The 19,898-nt window shown below is 42.3% G+C and overlaps 1 protein-coding gene across 1 annotated transcript in view; it reads right to left on the bottom strand.

Annotated features, from left to right (window-relative positions):
- The window catches only part of CLSTN2 (calsyntenin 2), a 643,984-nt gene that overhangs the window by 199,027 nt on the left and 425,059 nt on the right, over positions 1 to 19,898 (bottom strand). The gene's annotated exons all lie outside the window — the stretch shown is intronic.

Here is a 19,898-nt window from a genome sequence, read left to right on the forward strand (position 1 = left end):
CACAGGGGATCGGGCAGGAACCAGGGACACAGGGATGAGGAAGTGGTTTCAGAGACCCGAAGCCAGAGGCTGTGATGATGGGGCCATCTAATAGGACTTCCAGCTCTTGCTTAAGGGCACATCCAGCCTGTAATGGATAGGCAGGAAGGTTCCAGGGCAATGAACAACCTGGCATCACTCGCTTTTCTTCCTCTGAGCTCTTGCTTGGTTCCACTGGCTTAAGCAACTGGAAGCCAGAGGCAGGGAGCTTGTTGATGGTGCTAACTGCTTAGGGCACAAGCAATGCAGGAAAGCATGTGGAGTGCTCTGGGGGGCACACAGATTCATACAACTTGCCACTAGTCCTTTAAAATACAGCCAGGCCACCTCACCTGGGAGGGCTTCTTGACCATGGCCATCCTCAGGCTAACTTAGGCATCCCTGCTCTGCACTCCCTGTGCACAGTGACTGGCTCATTTTAGGTGCTCAGTAAAGATGCGATGGAATAAAGAAAACATAATCACCTAGGAGTTTCCAGTGTTCTCCCTGGTTTAGATTTTGGGGTCTGGAAGACAAGTTTGTTTCCCTCCTTCTCCCCAGTGATGTAACATGACCATTCCTGCTTTCTCCTGGGCTAGGACAGCCACGGTGACAACTGTGTTAACCAAGCACTCACTTTGCTCCAGGCCTGGAGCTGAGAACTGAAACTGGGCTTCCCTAATTTGATCAAACATCCCTATGTGGTAACTACTACCATTATGGTTTACAAATGAAGAAGTTGAGGCTCGGAGAGGTTCCCAACCATACCCAATGTTACAAATGTAATAAGAGGTACAGCTAGGGCTGGAATAAGAACATTAGTGACCTCGTGTATTAAAAAAGCTGTGGAGCCCCACAACTCTCACAGTTCAAAATAGAAACCAATAATTCAAGACATGAACACAAAACCCAGGTACGTGCTGGAAGTAAAATAGCTTCTAAGTTCCGTAATAGTCAAGTTTCAAATACATTTCCCTGTAGCTGAATTCTTCTCTTTCCTTTTTTTTTTTTTTTTTTTTGAGACAAAGTGTCGCTCTGTCACCAGGATGGAGTGCAGTGGTACAATCTCGGCTCACTGCAACCTCTGCCTCCCCGGTTCAAGCAATTCTCCTGCCTCAGCCTCCCAAGTAGCTGAGACTACAGGCATGTGCCACCACACCCAGCTAATTTTTGTATTTTTAGTAGAGACAGGATTACACCATATTGGCCAGGATGGTCTCGATCTCTTGACCTCATGATCTGCCCACCTTGGCCTCCCAAAGTGCTGGGATTACAGGTATGAGCCACCGCATTGCTTCTCAGTCTTTTGGCTAAGATCAAGTGTAGCGTCTAAGTTCCATAATTGTAAAGTTCCAAATACATTTCCCTGTAGCTGAATTCTTCTCCTTTTTATGTGTCCTCCTATTCTGCTGGTGTCCAAAGCACCCCTTCAGTGTACCTGTGGATCATCCAACATAGGGTGGGAGGGCTGGAATCTGGTGGTGAGCCCAGCACCAAGTGCTTAATCACCATGCCCACACTAACCACCACACCAAGCCCACCTTCTAAATCCACCTGAGTTTGGCTTGGCCTGCCTTCCTGCAGATGCTGCCGAGCCCCTGCTTGGTGCTAGCTCTACCCTGGGTTGGCTGATAAAAGCAGCCTTGTCATTCACAATGCCCAGGACATCAGCTCTTCAACCTTTCCTAGTCACCAGCTGGTCCCTGAGGCTACAAGGGAAAAATCCAAATATATAAGAAAGGTCCTGAGTACAAGGACAAATTTCAAATAGGAACAACCTTGGCTGGAGTTCTGAGAGAAACATAAACAGTCACTGTCAGCTGAAGGGTTCTGTGGGCGCTTGCTTGGAAGAGGCAGTGTCTGAGCTGGCGCAGAGAGTGGAGGGAATTGCAGAGCAAATGAAGCGAGGTGAAGGCCCAGGAAAGGCAGGAACTCGCCGGGGTAGAAGAGAGAGGGAAGGCAAGCATGAGCTAATGACCATGCAAGGGCCCTATATGAGGGGGTCCTCCTCAGGCACCTCTGTCTGAAATCAGCCTGGGGATTTGGCCTGCTGCCATGCATTTTAGTGTCTTGGTTTAGACTGACATATTTTTCTTTCTAAATATTTGATGCCTGCTTTCTTAAATGCTCTCGCAAGGCAGAACAGATCCTGTCTCCTGTCTCAGGACTGGTTCCAGGAGAGACAAATAATCAGACTGATTGCTCTAGGCTGGGGCTGCTGCCCATACTCTGAGTGTCACCTTCTCCCTACCCCCAGACAGTGCCTCCGTTTACACAGCAAGGTTTCTCCAGCACGAATCCTAGCCAGCAGTTTCTGGGAGGGGAGGGGAGGAGAGGGGTGGTAAGGACACTGTCCATCCATCCCAGATCAGTACGATCAGGGAAAGTGTGCACGTGTGCCTCTCTGACACGCAGCAGATGAGCACAGCTGACTGTCACGGAAAGGGCACTGTGGCTTGTTTCCCTCCTGTGTCAGCTTGTCCTTGGCCAGCTGGTAGGTAAGCAGCTGTGCATGGAGAGGGTTTCTGGCCCAGCAAGTGCCAGCCCCCTTTCTAAGAATGCCAGTGAGGAGACGCCCTGGAGTGTGGTCCTCCAGGAGGAAGAATACAAGCTCCTTGGGAGGCCCTCTGTGCAGGCTCGGGGTGTGGGGTTGTACCTCGATTTCTCTCTAGATGTTTCCCAGCAGCTTTGTGAATCATAAGCAAAGGAAAATGTTTTTATTTCAAATGTACAGCTCCCTCTGCCCCATCTATCTCCAAAGCACCAGCCCCAAATACAGATTGACACGTGTAGGGCTTGGTGGGTGTTGAGTGAGCAAATGAAGAAATGGTGGGAGGAAGCTTAACTCCAGGGGTCAGATTTTGAAGTCGTGGTTCTAGCACCACCATTTACCATCTGTGTGGCCTTAAGTCCCCTCACTTCTCTGGGCCTTGGTTTCCCCGATGATCACGATAGCCTTGCTGTCCTCCCTGGGCTGCGGGAAGGACATGGGAGGAAACCTGTGGAAGGACTATTCAATGGTACAGGGCTGTGCAAATAAGACCATTTATTTGTTTATCGATTTCTAAAACTCTGTGTAAGTCACATTGCATTTTGAAGATACTAAGAATTCTTTGCTTTGGGCCCTGTAAACAGTCTCCTTGAAAAATCCCTTTGAAATGGGAATATCTTCTCCTAGCATGCCACCTCTGCTTGGCTCAAAGCTGCCCTGGCTCAGCAACTCAAGCATCTCCACCTCTGTATCAACACCAAACACTCTGTGGCTTCCACCTATTTTAGGAGGCAGCATTTATTCATGCATTTGTACATGAGTTTGTTAGTTCCTTCCATTAAATATTAGTCCAGCAGCAATTTCCTTGCTCTCTCTAGCCCAGTCCTTGCTGATGGTCGGTTCTTTGTTTGGGATGCTCCCTTTTCTTCCCTGTTTTCCTGCTAACTCACACTCATTGTTCAGGTCTCTGCTGGCACATCACCTCCTTCAGGGGGCAGCCCCTAGGCATCTTCACGTTGGATTAAGATCCCCTTCCAGTCATCCCTCAGCACCTGGGCTCCCCCAGCATTGCACCATGTTAAAGCTACTAGTTTTCTACCTGCCTCCCAGCTTTGGACCGTTACGTTCTGTAAGAACATGAACCTGTCTCTCTCATTCACCACTGTGATTCTAATGTGTACCCAGTGCCCACTGCAAGGACTGGACAACAGTGGGCACTCAATCAATATTTCTGAATGAATGAATGAATAAATTTTCCTGCAGCTGTAATACACGTTTTCCTCAAAGGTAAGTGATAATGTGAAATTTGAACTAAGAACCTTCCCAAGATGGGCCTCTGCTTCTATACTGGCCCTCCCCCTGCCTCATTATCCAAGCCCCTTCCCAGATCCCAGGGCCTAGACTCTCTTGCTCTTTTTTCCTCAACTGCTATTATAAGCTGCTCACTCCCTAGCCCACCCTTAGCTCCTGCTCCTGGCGCCCTGGACATAGGTACCCTTGTTCCTCACTGCTGCATCTGAATGGAACTTCAAACATGCAGCGGCCTCACACGTACAAGTTTCAAGGTGGTCACCAGAGAGTCAGACCAGAGACCAAATGGTGTACAAAGAGAAAGGTAAGATTCTAGGGACCTCATGCAATTTCTGTGGTAATTGTTGGTTTCTCTCAAACTCCTGTTCTTAGAAGGGAATGGAGATAGGCCCTTTAATATCCTAGGACAGAACCCATCAAGCCCCAGGCCCCCAGCTTGAGGGCACTAAGGGCAAGGAGAAGAGCCAGCACCATTGAGACCTCCAGGGTCCCCTCCAGAAGGTCCTCCCAGGGAACTCTGGGTGAGTGTGTCTGATACCCATGACTGTCTGCTTCACAGGAAAAATAACTGTGTCCACTCCTTGGAAATGACTTCTGGGAAGGGGATGGATAAGATGGAGGACTCATTGAAAATGTGCTCCTCGAGGTCCAGAATCAGGACTTAGTAAACAGTACAGCAATGAAGGACCTTAGAGTAACACCTACTGATGATTAAACGCACAGGGAGTGTGTGCTGGCCACACACCAGGTACTGTGAGTGGTGCTGCATCCTGTAGCTTATCACCTCTTGGTTTGCAAATGAGAGAAACAAGGGAGGCCTCCCAGTCGGGGTTTCCTGCCTCCTGCTGCTCCTCATTTCTCTAAGATGGCCATTGCCAGAGTGACCCACTTGGTCTCCTAGCCCCCAGGTTCCCCCTCCTCAATTCATCCCTCACCAAGCAACTAGAGGGTCTTTGTGAAACCCAACTTGGATCTTGTTACCCTCAAGCTTAAAATCTTGGATGGTTGCCCATTGCCCTTAGGATAAGGTCTTTCACATTTTCACCACCATCCCACCTCTTTGGGAAGGAACCCTGCTTGGGTGGAATGTGAGGCAGGGAGAAATGCAAACGAAGACAGAACCCTAAGTGCCTACCGGGTCCCTCTGACTGCCCAGCATTTCCACTCTCAGCTGCCATGGGACCCAAGACTCTGCTATTCTATCAATGATGCTGGAGAATCAGAATCTATTTTTTAAAGCAATTTCATCGAAGTATTTACATACCTTAAAATTAACCAACTGTAAGTGCATATCTCAATTATATAAATTTACAGAGTTCTGTAACTGTCACCACAATCCAATTTTAGAACATTTCTATTACATCCAAAAGATCCCTTGTGCCTATTTGTAATCAAGTCGGGGGGCTCTCACCCCTAGTTCCAGGCAGCCACCTGAGACAGATTTGCTTTCTGTCTATTTAGGTTTGCCCTTTCTGGACATTTCATGCCAATGGAATCATACAATATGTAGTCTACTGTGATTAACTTCTTTTATTTAGCATAGTGTTTTTGAGATTCATTTATGTTGTACTGTTTATTAGTAATTTATTCCTTTTTATTGTTGAATAATATTCTGTTGTATAGATATACCATATTTTGCTTATACACTCACCAGAGTTGATGGACATTTCGGTTGACTTAACTTTTGGGCTATTATAAATAATACTTCCATTAATATTCATGTGCAAGTCTGTATGTAGACATGTATTTTTCATATCCTTAGATGATACCCAGGAATGAAATTTCTGGGTCATATGGTAAGTTTATACTTAACTTTTTAGGAAACTGCCAAACTGTTTTCCTAAAGTGGTTGCATGATTTTACTTTTCCACCCCCACCAAGAAATGTATAAAGGTTATAGTTTCTTCACATTTGTTAATACTTGTTATTGTCTTCTTAAAATCATTGTGGTATATCCATTCTTGGAAGCCTGAAATGGCAGCTTACTGTGGTTTTAAATTGTATTTCCCTAATGACTAAAGATATTGATTGAGTACCATTTCATATGTTTATTGAACATTCTTGCATCTTCTTTAATGAAATGTCTATTCAAATATTTTTCCCATTTTAAAAATTGAGTTGATTTTCTCTTATTATTAAATTGTAAGGGTTATTTATATATTCTGCATTCAAATCCTTAATAGATATATGATTTGTAAGTTTTTTTCTCCAAGTCTGTTGCTTATCTTTTTACATTCTTAATGGTCTTAATGTCTTTTGAAGCACAAAAGTTTTAAAGTTTGATTAACTCCATTATATAAATGTTTTTATGAGTCATGATTTTCATGTCATATCTAAGAATTAATTGCCTAACGCAAGGTCATGAAGATTTTCTCCAGTGTTTTAGTCTATAGGTTTTATCGTTTTATGTTTTACGTATAAGTGAATTAATGATCCATTTTTAGTCTTTGTTGTGAGGTAAGGGTCTAAATTCATCATTTTGCGTGGATATATTATGCTAGCACTGTTTATTGCAACAACTGCCCTTTCTTCATTACATTAACTTCGCATCTCTGTTGAAAGTCACCTGATTATAGGTTCAAGGGTTTATTTGTAGACTCTTATTTCTGTTCCATTGATCTATATTCCTGTTTATACCAGTACCTCACTGTGCTGATTACTGTCAATTTATAGCAAGTTTTGAAATCACAAAGCCTAAGTCTTTGACTTTGTTATTCCTTTACAAAATTGTTCTGGAGATTCTGGATCCTTTGCATTTCCAAAATCAGTTTTTCAATTTCTGCAAAAAAGCCTACTGGAATTTTGGTAGGAATTACGTTTAATCTGCCAATGAATTTGTGGAGAATTGCCATTATAATGATATTGAAGCTTTTAATCCATGAACCAGGACTATTTTTCCATTTATTAGATCTTTCTTATTTTTTTTCTGAGCTATGTTTTTGTAGTTTTCAGTATACAAGTCATACTTCTTTTGTTAAATTTATTCCCAGGTATTTATTATTTTTGATGCTATTTTGAATGTCAGTTTTAAAATTTCACTTTCAGATTGTTCATTGCTAATATAAAAATATTAATATAACTGCTTTTTAACATTGATCTTGTAACTGGAATCTTGCTGAACTTATTTATTCATTCTAAGAGAATTTTGTTGACTCTGTAGAATTTTCTACATCCAGGTTCATGTTCTCTCTGCATAAAGATAGTTTTTACTTCTTCCTTTCCAATCCAAATGTCTTTAATATATTTTTGTTTTATTTCAATATCTAGAATCACTAGTTTAGTGTTGAATAGAAGAATGGAGAGTGAATATACTTACCTTATCTCCATCTTATGGAAAGAGATTTCCATCTTCTACCATTAAGCATGATACTAGTTGTACATTTTTTGTTAATGCTCTTTGTAAGGTTGAAGAAGTTTCGCTATTAGTTTGAGTAGGTCTTGAATTTCTTTGCATCCTTTTTCTGTGGCAATTGAGATGACCATGTAGTTTTGGTCTAATTTTGTTCAATCTAAGAAGATGGTGTATTATATTAATTATTGGATGTTAACCCAATATTTGGTTTCTAGGCTGAATGCAACTTGGTCATGCTGTATACTTTTTCTATGCTGCTGGGTATGATTTGTCAATATTTTACTGAGAAATTTTGATTTCATGTTCATGAGAGACACTGTTCTGTAGTTTTCTTGGATGCTTTTGTTTGATTTTGATATCAGAATAGTACTGACCGCACAGAAAAAACTACAAGTGTTTCTTCCTCCTCTAGTTCCTGAAAGAGTTTGTAAAAGATTGGCATTACTTCTTCAAGTATGTAACAAAATTCACCAGTGAAGTCACCTGGGCCTGAGTTTTTCTTTGTGGGAATATTTTTAATGATTACTAATTCCATTTGTCTGCTTATTGAGGTCTATTCTGATTTTCTATTTCTTTTTGGGTCAGTTTTAATTATTTGGGGTTTTTTTTCTTATACTTTTTTCCATTTCATCAAAATTGTTCATATTTATTGGCATAAAATTTTTCCTAATATGCCCCCAGTGTGGTTATTTGCTTTTGATGAATTCCCAGAGTCCTGAGATGGTTGTTTTGGATGAGCTTTTTCACTTGTATTGTTCTTCTTTAGGAAGAGGATTTGCTGACCTCCCTGCCCCACTTTCCCAGCAGTGACATCTTCTGGTTTTCACAGCACGTTCTCATTACTCAGTGACAAAGACTGTGTAAGAATGACTTTTTCAGTCATCTGAGTTTCTATTCAAATGACAATTCCTTTGAGAGACCTTTCTTGATCACTCAAATGCTTCTCCTTTTCCCCAGGTACTTGCTGTCACACCAGCCAGTTTTATTTTGGTATAGCACTTTTCACCATATGGATTTTTTCTGTGTATCGTCACTTTCTCACTTACTTTGTCTATTACTCCATGCTCACCTAAGCCTGCCTGCCAGGATGTCAGCACCATGAAAACAGAGGCCACCCTCAATCACATCTACAGCTACTTGGCACATGGGAGAGCCTGAAAAATATCCATTGATTAATGAGTGAATGAAGGAATAAAGGAGAGAAAAAAGGAACGATTATAGGGGGAGATGAATTCTCAAACTTGGGTAACTTGCCTTCCAGGATAGTAGTTTTGCCAGTACATATTCCTAAATTACAAATGTGTTCCCAGCGTGGGAGTGGGAGAAATTGTATGAGGAAACTATATATATATATATATGTGTGTGTGTGTGTGTGTGTGTATAAAATATGTATATATGTGTGTATATATATTTCATATACATATATAAAGTGTATATATTTATATCAACATCTATCTATATCTATATCTGCTGAGCTTCCACTATCCACAGAGAGCTAGTAGACCTTCACTGCACATTTCCAAACCTCCCTTGCACTTAGGTTGCTGTCAAGTGACTAGTTCTGGCCAAGAGGATATAATTGGAAATGAATGTATTAAGTTTCTCTTTTCATAATTCAGCCGTGTAGATATTATTGTCTTCCTTTAAAGTTGAGGTTGGCGAGTGTCAGTGGTAAAATATTGTGACTAAGCTTACCCAACTGACAAGAGGTGAGGTCCACCTTCATTTTAAATCGTGTTCAATGTATTTGAGATCATTCTGTGTTGCTGCCGCTCTGGACAGCCTGCACAGGAGTAATTATGCCATTAAGTTATTATAAACAATTACAACCATAGATGGTTTATTGTGAGTTAGGCAGAGAATCAAAAGCCCCATTCCCTTTTCCTTCTCCTTTCTTAATGTGTGTACACATAATGTTTAGCATCAGTGCAGCCCTGGCTAACTATCAAAATTATTTTTATACTGACTCAATTAAAATTTAGAGCAGAAGAGCTAGTTAAGCATAGAAATGGCTTCATTATATGACATACATGGTTTAAATTTAAGCCTTGCATTTGAGAAGTTCCAACGTTTTTGTTCATTCACTCACTCACTCGCCCACCAAACATGTTTTCTGTTTGATTTCCTCTATCAATGGATGCAGAAATGAGGAGGTGTGGACCCTGTTCTGAAGAATTCAGAGTCTCAAGTGGGAGGTAGAACCAAAGGCTTTTTTTTTTTTTTTTTTTTCTACCAATGCCAGCAAAGAAACTGCTATCTTCTGCTTCTGGCAATAGTTCACAGGGCTGATGTTATGGGTGGGACACTGGGTGATGGCAGATGAGAGATGACACTTTGAACGATAGGATCTTTGCTCTTGGAATAGGTGTCTGAATGTTGGAAGAGGGTTTGGATGCCAGTCCTGCCTGGGAGGTGATTTAGCTGTGGCCTCTGCTCGCTCATTTGTCCCACCACCTGTGACACCCTTGGTGTGTACCCATGCAGGGAATTCCTGACATTCCCTGATCCCTGTTGCACTGTTATCTACAAATCAGCCTCTCTCTTCCCAGGTGTCATCATCTGGGGCATTAAGAAAACACAGGTGTTGTTATCTCACCCCCAGACTAATGGGATCAAAATACGGGAGTTGGGGGATTGGAGTGAAGAGGTGGGGGCATTGGTAAAAGGGATTGATACTTCTGAGAATGCTCCCAGGTAATAAGTTGCCAGCATTGAGAACTAGAATAATATTCATCTAAAATAATCTCTTGGGTCCCTTCTAGGTCTGTGCAGAGATTCAAACATGCAAGATATGACCCAAGAAAGGGTCATGGTCTCTAATCACATTTCCATGGCTGAAAGGCATTTCTGATACCTTGCCTTTGATAATGCCTAATGTTTTTCTAAGTGCTTTAGTATTCATTAAGGGAATGATCTTTAAATTACTAATACTACAGTGCGGTAGGTCTTTCAGGCATTTTATGGATGAAAAATTTTATAGATTAAAAATTCCCCCAAAAGGACAGTTCAGAGTCTTTCCCAAGGTCACCAGCTGTTTAGCCACATACTGGGACCAGAGTGCTGTCAAGCTGCTGACCCCAGCCCAGAGCCACCTCCGGGAGCTTTAAATGCTTCCTAAAGCCAGGAAGCTTCCAGAGAGTTTTTCCAAGGACAGATGGAGGGGGAGCTTGGCCATGTCTCCCTGACACTCTGAGAGACTGGAGAGGCAGGATTCACAGAACTCCAAGCCGAGGAGACCCACTGGTTGGCCACCTTCTAACACAGAGCCTGGGGAGTCCTGCCCTGCCCAGCAAGCACTCACCAGCCATCAGCTCTGATGGAGGATCAAAGACAGCTTAACCCCCATGTGGCATGAGTAGCTTCCCTCAGTGTCAGCCTGGCTCATGCTATAACTGGGAGAGACATTCTTGCCAGGGCACTTTACATTAACCCCTTGCTATGGGCTGTCAGAATCCATAAAAGCATCTGCATTCCTGACATGTAATCCAGAAACTTGAATTTTTCCTAAGCATAAAGTCATTGAGGTTAGTCAGCTCAGCATTGGAGCTGACCAGAACATACTGGTGACCCTGGGCCATGCTGAAGATAACAGCATCTAAACCATACTCCTCTGCACTCTGCATAGGACTATCCCTGTCTCTGAATCTTATTCTAAAGGCATGTTGAGAAAACACAAAATGAGACAGACAGCGGAGTCTCTGCCCTGCTCTCTCTTTCCCGGCGGCCTCTTTTCTGCCTGGGCTCAGTGTTCCTGCCTCTGTTTGCCTCCCTCACGTAAGGGACCATGTTGGGTCAACAGGGCGAGTGCTAAAGTGAGCACTCCAGGTCATGGCAACCTCTCCCAGAGGGCCTCTGTGGGTCTGTCCCCACCCCACATCTGTGCATCTGGATATGCAGGAATAACAGATATGAATGCATGGGCATGTGTCCATTGGAAAGATGTCTGGAGGGGGTGTCTGTGGATGTGGCTCTGATATTGTTGGCCCAGGGGCTGCATTTGGAAATGCAGGGTGAGTTCATCTTTCTGGCTCCTTCCTGGCAAGACATTCTTTAACCATCTGATGCATATATCCCTTGGAAGGTAACCATTGTTGCAACTTTAGAAGATTCGTGGGCTATAATGAATATTATTGGTAATAGTTCAGGCAATTTAAGAAAAATGAAGATCTGTTAGTCACTTACTACATTCCTGACCTTTCACTAGGAGCTTTAACATAAAATACCTCATTTCATCTCCATTTTCCAGATTGAGGTTCAAGAAAGGGGACTTGCTCAAGACTCACAATGATTACATGGTTGAGTTGAGTTTCTAGACTGGACCTGTCTTCTGTGCCTTTGCTTTGCTTTGTACTATCCCTGTGGCCCAGGGCTACTTTCTTCTGTCTGCCTCGGTTGCTTCACCTGTAAAATGGAGGGTCATGCCAACTATATCACTGGCATGCTATCAGACTGAGACACAATGCAGAACGTGGTCACCACAGAGTAACTGGTACCCAGTGCATTTTAATTTCCAATTATCTTTCCCCTTTTCATTGTCCGAAAAGGTAATACAAAAGTTAATACTGTATGTTCTGTATGTTTGGAATTCTTCTTTCTTTTTTTTTTTTTTTGAGACAGTGTCCAACTCTGTTGCCAGGCTGGAGTGCGGTGGCATGATCTCGACTCATTGCAACCTCCGCTTCCTGGGTGCAAGCAATTGTCCCGCCTCAGCCTCCTGAGCAACTGGGATGACAGGCGTGCGCCACCACACTCGGCTAATTTTTGTATTTTTAGTAGAGACGAGGTTTCACCATGTTGGTCAGGCTGTTCTCGAACTCCTGACCTTGTGATCCGCCCACCTTGGCCTCCCTAAGTGCTGGGATTACAGGCATGAGCCACCGTGCCCAGCCCTGGAATTTTTCTTTTTAACTAAGGATAATTGATTTCTAACATGTCACCCAGCTCAGGTCCATGTAGGGCTTGCCTCACAGAGAGTTTTGTCAGTCATAGAAGTTTTGGTGTAAAGCTATCTCCAGGGAAAAGTACAAATGCAGCCTGCTTTGTCAATCTACCCTGATCTGTCCAACGGGGTGGTCTCTGCTCTGCTGACGCCCAGCACACTGTCTGCTTTCTGCTCCTTCTGATGATGATTTGTTTCTATTCTCATCTTCTCTTTAAGTTCCCATGTTTATTGAGCTGTAGGTCCAAGGCTCTGCAAACTGCTGGCCAGTTCTTCCCTCTAAGAGCTCACAGTCAATGGGAAAAACAGGCAATCAGAACTCAGTGTGACAAATCTGCATGGTGGAGATACCACAGAATGGAAGGCTCCCTACCCCAGCGTGAAGGACCCTGGAAGATTTCTGGAAGGAAGTGGTGATGCCTGAGCTGTGTCTTCACTAAGGTGAGTTTTGCAAAATACTCAAAAATATTTATGGTCAAATTTTCATTCATTTTTTATTCAAACACAAAAGCTTATATTAATGTACATTTTTAGAAGGCAAAAAACACATGCTCACCTACTGAAAAATAAATGCAGCCCTTGAGTGAAATAAAAGCCTCTTTTCTCTGTGACATCCTGAACATGACAGTCCTTTGGCAGGCTGTGGCCTCCAGGACTAATCCTGTGAGGCAGCCACTGATACAGCCATGGCATCCCCATTGCTCCTGGGAATGCGAGGTGCCATGAGCCTGCCTTCTTAGTCACTTCCCCATGCTTGGCACCAGCCAGATTGCCTTTCAAATTTTCTGACCCATGCTGCACAGCACAACTTTCCTTCCCCAGGACACTTCCTGGGATGCTCCAATCCACATTAACCCTTCATCCCTGAAATTTAGCAGCAAATGCTTGCTGTCCCAACATTGTGTCTGATAAGCCCATATTGTTGACAGCCCTCCACCTACTGACATATTTACTGAGCAACTTCCTTATTCCAGGCATCATCTCCGGAACTATGCTATATGCTAAGGGCATTTTCTCATTAAGCCTCACAACAATCCTATGAAATTGATATTAATACTCCCATTTAACAGACAAAGAAAACAAGACTCAAATGACTAAAATGTACAGAAAATTGTAGACAAATTTCCTGAGTCCAACTCTAGTCCAACTTCAACTATCAGTGGAGTGAAGTTTCATATTTAGGTTCAAAAAATTGAGTAAGAAATGTCTTTGTTAAGTAAAAAATGACATTTTAAGAAGTGTCATTACTTTTTTTATCCATGCACAATTTAAAAGCAATGCCACTCTTTCTGTAAAACACCCTGGGCTTATACAACTGCTCATCTGATCTTCTGATAACACAGTGAGAGGTGGGTGCAGCTCCTTCCCCTACCAAGTAAGTCTAGATCCCATAAGGATGGGACCAGGTCTTGAGCTTCTTCAGATGCCTCCTAGAGTGTCACATGGGGTGGAGAAGATGAAGGTGTTTGAAAAGCCACCTCACACCCTGAAGAGTGTCTGACAACTAGCAGGAGAACAGTAGGTGCAAGAGCAGGGGCACCATTCTCCAGAAGTGCTGCCTTATAAAGGTAAATGTTGACCTGGCAGCTTCGAAGACAGTGAGGGAAACACGGCAGGGAAGCACGGCAGGGAAGCACGGCAGGGAAGCAGTGAGAAAGCGAAGTCTGTTTTGGAGTCTGTCTTACACAAAAGGTAGTTAAAAGGAGTTACTTTTTTCATGCTTGATTCCCACTAACCATGGACCAAGCCTAATTCAGCCAGGCTCACTCCAGATACACCCCTCCCCCATTAAAGTCCAGACATGCCTGTAGCTACAATGTAGGCTAGGGTGGCACTATTTGGAAATGGTCACCTGCCATGTCTTAGGAGATGCCTATGGAGGGGAGTTGGGGAGGATTTTGTAAAAGACAGAGATCCTTTTTCAGCAAGAGTGCCACTCAGAGCTCTAGGAAATTTGTCAATGTGGGTAGAATCATGAATGGAGTGACACAGAAATAAAGCATACATGGTTGTCATGAGAAGATGGCAGTGTGAATAGTAGAAAGATATCACCAACTGACAATAAATGCACAATTTCTTTACAATTAAAGGGCATGAGATGTCTTTAACCATTATATGTATGGAATCTTACAAAGCTTGATAAACAAACAGGAGGTGCACCTCCAGGTGAAGTTACAGTGCCCTTGAGTAGCCCAAAGTTCCACCTTAATCCATGCAACTCTGGGTAACATCCTATGGAACCAGGATGTAGTCAGATGTGAGAAGCTCCATTTGCCATTTTCAGAAGGGTCTTTCATACCTTGTCTGGCCTTACCTCCTCCATCCCTTTCCTTCTGAAATTCAAGGTTCTGTGCCTAGTTATTCTCCAGATGGAAGGAGCCATTACAGAACAAGCCAGCATATTCTTGAGTGCTTAATGTGTGATGGGTGAATATTGAGCTGATTTCCCAAGCTAAACATTTTCCAGTAGGCTCAGCCTTAGATCTACCTTAGGCCCACTCTTGTAGTTCAGCACCTCTATGGTCTGATGTGACCTCAGCATTCTGGCGCTGTCACTCTGCCTACAATCACAAAGCAGCCTGTTTAGTTGAACCCAGAAAAAGATGGACAACACCACATAGCATTCGTATCCCTAATCTTTGAGTATTACTATTTAGAACTGAAAAAATACATAAATGGCCCAGAATAGATATTATCATTAATTATTTATGTTTTATTTTGGCCATCTGAGTAAGCATTAGAGCTGCTATGAGGGGTAGATACAATCATCCCTTGATATCCATGGGAATTGGTTCTAGGAACTCCTTGGTATGATGGTTAATACTGAGTATCAACTTGATTGGATTGAAGGATGTGAAGTATTGATCCTGGGTATGTCTGTGAGGGTGTTGTCAAAGGAGATTAACGTTTGAGTCAGTGGGCTGGGGAAGGCAGATCCACCCCTTAATCTGGTGGGCACTGTCTAATCAGCTGCCGGCAAATATAAAACAGGCAGAAGAAGGTCAAAAGGTGAGACTGGCCTAGATTCCCAGTATACATCTTTCTCCCGTGCTGGATGCTTCACGCCCTCGAACATCGGACTCCAATTTCTTCAGTTTTGGAACTCAGACTGGCTCTCCTTGCTTCTCAGCCTGCAGATGGCTTTACTGTGGGACCTTGTGATCATGTGAGTTAAAACTTAATAAACATATATATATATATATATTCCATTAGTTTTGTCCCTCTACAGAACCCCAACACACTTGGATGCCAAAATTCACAGTTGCTCAAGTTCCTGATAAAAATAGCATAGTATTTGCATATAACCTATGCACATCCTCCTGTATGCTTTAAGTAATCTCTAGATTACTTATAATAAGTTATAATATCTGATACAATATAAATCCCATGTAAATAGCTGTTATGTTGTATTGTTTAGGGAATAATGACAAGAAAAATAGTTTACACAGGTTCAGTACAGATATAATTTTTTTTCCAAATATTAACCATGCAAATTTGGTTAAATCCACAGTTGAGGAACTTATGGATATGGAGGGCCAACTGTATTACTAGCAACTTGAGTAAGGCAGAGATTGAATTTCTAAAAAGATGTAGCCTGACTGGAGATGCCAGGAGGTTGGGTAGAAAGAGATGAATTTCCCTGCTCTGAAGAAGATAACAGGTCCCAACAGTTAGAAAAAAAAAAAGTCCCAGAAAGAGATATCATTTTACAGAGCAGCTCTGAGGAAGTGCGGACACGCTGACAGGGGCATAAGTGAAGAGACTGCTGTATTTCTTACAGAGTCTTAGAGGCTTTAATGAATAGGTAAGAATCATTGTTAATGAGCACATCCATTGTCAAAATGCGAATGTATTTGCTAACCCAAGCAGCTCTACTGTAACTACATTTACTGTGCCCTTGTTTACAAGGTAACTGTTCCAGAATCCTTGTTAATAAACTGCTGCTACAGTGGGGGCGAGAGATTCTTAATAGCAATTCCAGGAAAGCCCTGGTTTCTGAGTCCAGCTTGATATTGGAGGGAAAGATTGAGTTGTCTTAGGACAAAGCCTCAAGGACTAAAGACTGTATTGTAATGGGAAGAAACTGAGCAATAGGGATTTCCATCTTGCCTTTTTGGTCCTAACACCTGTGCTTTTCCAACAAATGTTTGTGGATTCATCTGTAGCCCTAGGACCTCCCTTCGGCTTTGATTGATAAAGAATAGTAATGATAATTTTAAAATTAAGAGCTATCACTTATTGAGTATTGGTAAATACCTCATCTCTTTTAAACGTCACAGCAACCCTCTGGAAGATCCAACTATTATCTTTAATTTTGAAGCAGAAAAACCAAGGTTTAAGAAGATTAGCTCAATCTTCTCAGCTTACTCATTGGGATTAGAACCAGGTCTGTCTCATTTTCTTGCCAAGGTATATTACTCAGGCACATTTATTCTCTACAGGAAAAAAAGATGGTAAATTTCCTTTCTAACTTTCCAGTTTTGTCCTTCTCTGTATCACTAATATACACGTATCAGTATTCTTGGAATTTTTACTTGTTTATAGCTCCTCAAATAAAATGTGTGAGTTTATGCATCAATACCTTTGCACTTGTTGTTTCATTTGCTTTAAGCCTATTAAGAAAAAAAATTACCAAAACCTGAATATAAATTTTCAAAGATGATTATACGACCCTTTAAGGCTATACATCTTTGCTCCACCAGCAGAGGTCGGGCCTCTAGAGCCTGCAGGACAAATGCAGCCAACCACTGTTTTTCACACCCGTTCATGTAAATACTGCCTATGCTGCTTTGTGCTACAATGGTCTGATTGAGTAGTTATGATAGAGACCTTTTGGCCCACAGAGTTTAAAACGTTTACTACGTGGGTCCTAACAGAACTAGTTTGCTGACCTCTACTCTAGGAAGAATTGACTGTGTTTGATTTACTATTTACTATTGATTAAGGTGCAGATATTTTGTACTCTTTAAAGGTTAGAGGTGAATTTATAGAAAACTGACAAGGGGAAATGCTAGTAGTAAAGAATCTTAAAAGTTACAGTTTTATTGCCCTGCAGAATGAACCAGCTTTGTATCTCACTTAGTTATCTCTTCTCAGCTTTCCTTTTTATTTCACAGACTATAAAATCTCAGTTCTTATGTTCTCTTTGTACTGATTTTGTTATCCTGCTGGTTCTTTCATTAAAAGGTTAAATTAAACTCTCTATCTTTCTCTCTCTCACACACACAAACACTTTTGAGAATTTTATTTTGACAAGTTCTTGCATCCACTTTAAATCACACTTAGTGTTTGTCCTCCACTCTGGGAAGTCTTCCCTGATGGTGTCTCTCCATCCTGTTATTGGTCCTTCTTACTGGCCTCTCTCTCTGCACCTGAAGCATCCTGAGTACCTTTTCCTCAGCACTAATTCTCTCAGTTTATGAGCAAAGCAAGGGATGCTGAGCAAACAAGGAATAAATGTACTGCAGGGTCTGAGAGAAGAGCTCAGGTGTGTACAGGACAGGTTGGGGCAGGGATTGCTGTTGAGTCCAGGGTTTTGTGAAACACTTAACTAGACTTTTGGCAACTTTACTCATGACTTCCTCCATCTCAAGCATCTAATCTCAAACTCTTCAGAACCATTAGGAGCCCCAGGCTTCAGTAACCTGGAGTCAAAGGCAGAAAATCATTGATTACTTAAATGTAGTAAAATAAGTAAGTGCCTCGTTACATGCATGCCATCTGCAAAAGATATATATGAACTTAGAAGCATTTTATCAAAACATCTGGGAAGGGAGAGTTCAAGAAGTTTCCAGCAAGCAATGAATAAATGAGTAAATGAATCCCAATCAGGCAAAGTACCCACTATTGCCATTTTAAGATGTCATTGGTATGCTCATTATTTAGTATGTTCTTCAATGTTTTACTTTGGAGACAAAACACGTATAGGTGCTTTCACAATTCATGCCCCCTCCCTATCCCACATCCCATCTTCTTCATTAGATCTAATTCCTCACTATTAGACTTTTAGGAACCCAATAGCCATGGCAAAGCTTTGTGTTGGAGGCAGAATTCTGTAGCTGGCTTTTTAGTTTCCACATAATATCTGCATTTGCAAGTTCATTTTGCATGAGTGAAACTCCTCCAGCTATTATTATCTTCTGAGATTAGTGTGGATTTCTGGCAGGTAGTGTTCCTGGCACCATTAAAGAAAGATTTGGTTTTCTGAAATGTGCTCCATTCAGCCTTCCAAAGTTATTATCTTTCTTCCTGTCCACCCCCACTCTAATCTGCCACAAGGCAAGAGGCAGAATCACGTGGGCTGTCAAAGCCAGAGATTGCAAGGTGTGTGTGTAGTAAAAAGAGGTTCATTAACCCTCAGCCTTTGTCTAACTCCTGACTCTTTTTTCTGGACTTCAGACAAAGTTTCAAAAACTGTCATCCAGATGACTCATTTAATCTATGAGCGATGTCAACAAGGTGGTGGAAGGGAGGATGTCAGAGGTGGTCTTGGATAGAGATACCATGATATAAGATGTTGTCTTCTGTTATGAAGCCTGCCATCAGCACAGAGTAATGGGGAAACAGGTGGGTGGGTGCTCACTCCATGCTAGCAGCATGCAGTTTTAGAGTCTTGTTAGAAGAGGAAACTGTCCGTGGAGCCAAGGTGAAAAGGTAGCAAACAAAGATTGTAAATGGGCATTTGTTGTTTCAGTTCTGGGTCCTGTTGCCTTATAATTTGATTCAAGCACCTGAACTTTCAAATGCCTGAGCAACCATTTCAAGGATTTCACAGATTCACAGATTTTAGATCTGGCGATCCCCACCCCCTCATGCCACACCCAATACTGCAGCCATAGATTGAATCCCCACTGGAATGTCATCTACTGTCTTCTTAATAATCTACAGGATTGTATTAAAAGGAACAAACAAATGCTTCTTGAATAAATAAATGGATCATCCCCATTGCAAAAGGATTTTCATTTTACAAAAGGGAACATGAGCTTTTATTCCTACACTAACTTCCTTTACCACACTTTAAAAGTAATTAGGTTCTGACCCAGTGACAAAGCAGATGCTCATTTATGATATAAAATGAAGAAAATGGTCAACCACAGTGCATTAGTCCATTCTCACACTGCTATAAAAACTGCCCGAGACTGGGTAATTTATAAAGGAAAGAGGTTTCATTGACTCACAGTTCTGCATGGTTGAAGAGGCCTCAGTAAACTTACAATCATGGAGGAAGTGGAAGGAAACACATCCTTCTTCACGTGATGGCAGGAGAGAGAAGCACAGAGGGAACTGGGGAGAAGCCCCCTATAAAACCACCTCATAAGGACTCACTCACTATCACAAGAGCAGAATGGGGGAACCACCCCCCACAATCGAATCACCTCCCATGAGATTTGTCTTGCAACATGTGGGGGTTACAATTTGGATTATAATTCAAGATGAAGATTTGGGTGGGGACACGGGCAAACCATATCACACGGTAATGACAGGCAGTTGTGGCAAAGTCATGAGGATTCTATTTGTGCCAGAAGGAGGGGACTGGGAGAACAGGGGAGAGACTGCCTAAGCTACAGGGAACATCTCTGTGCATGTGCTTGTGGATGTGTATCTGTGACACAGTGGAACCTTCGGGGAAGGAATTTCCTCCAGTACAGGAAATAGAAGCAGGCCTGGCCTCACATATTAGGCAGACTGGGCTATTATGTATGTGGTGTGATTTGGAGCATAATATGAAGGTCTTCCTGTATGAAATTATATCCTCCACCCACTACTGAGGCCTACCTTCCTGTAAT

The sequence above is a fragment of the Hylobates moloch genome, unplaced genomic scaffold (assembly GCF_009828535.3).
Source record: "Hylobates moloch isolate HMO894 unplaced genomic scaffold, HMol_V3 SCAFFOLD_22, whole genome shotgun sequence".
Lineage (NCBI taxonomy): Eukaryota > Metazoa > Chordata > Mammalia > Primates > Hylobatidae > Hylobates > Hylobates moloch.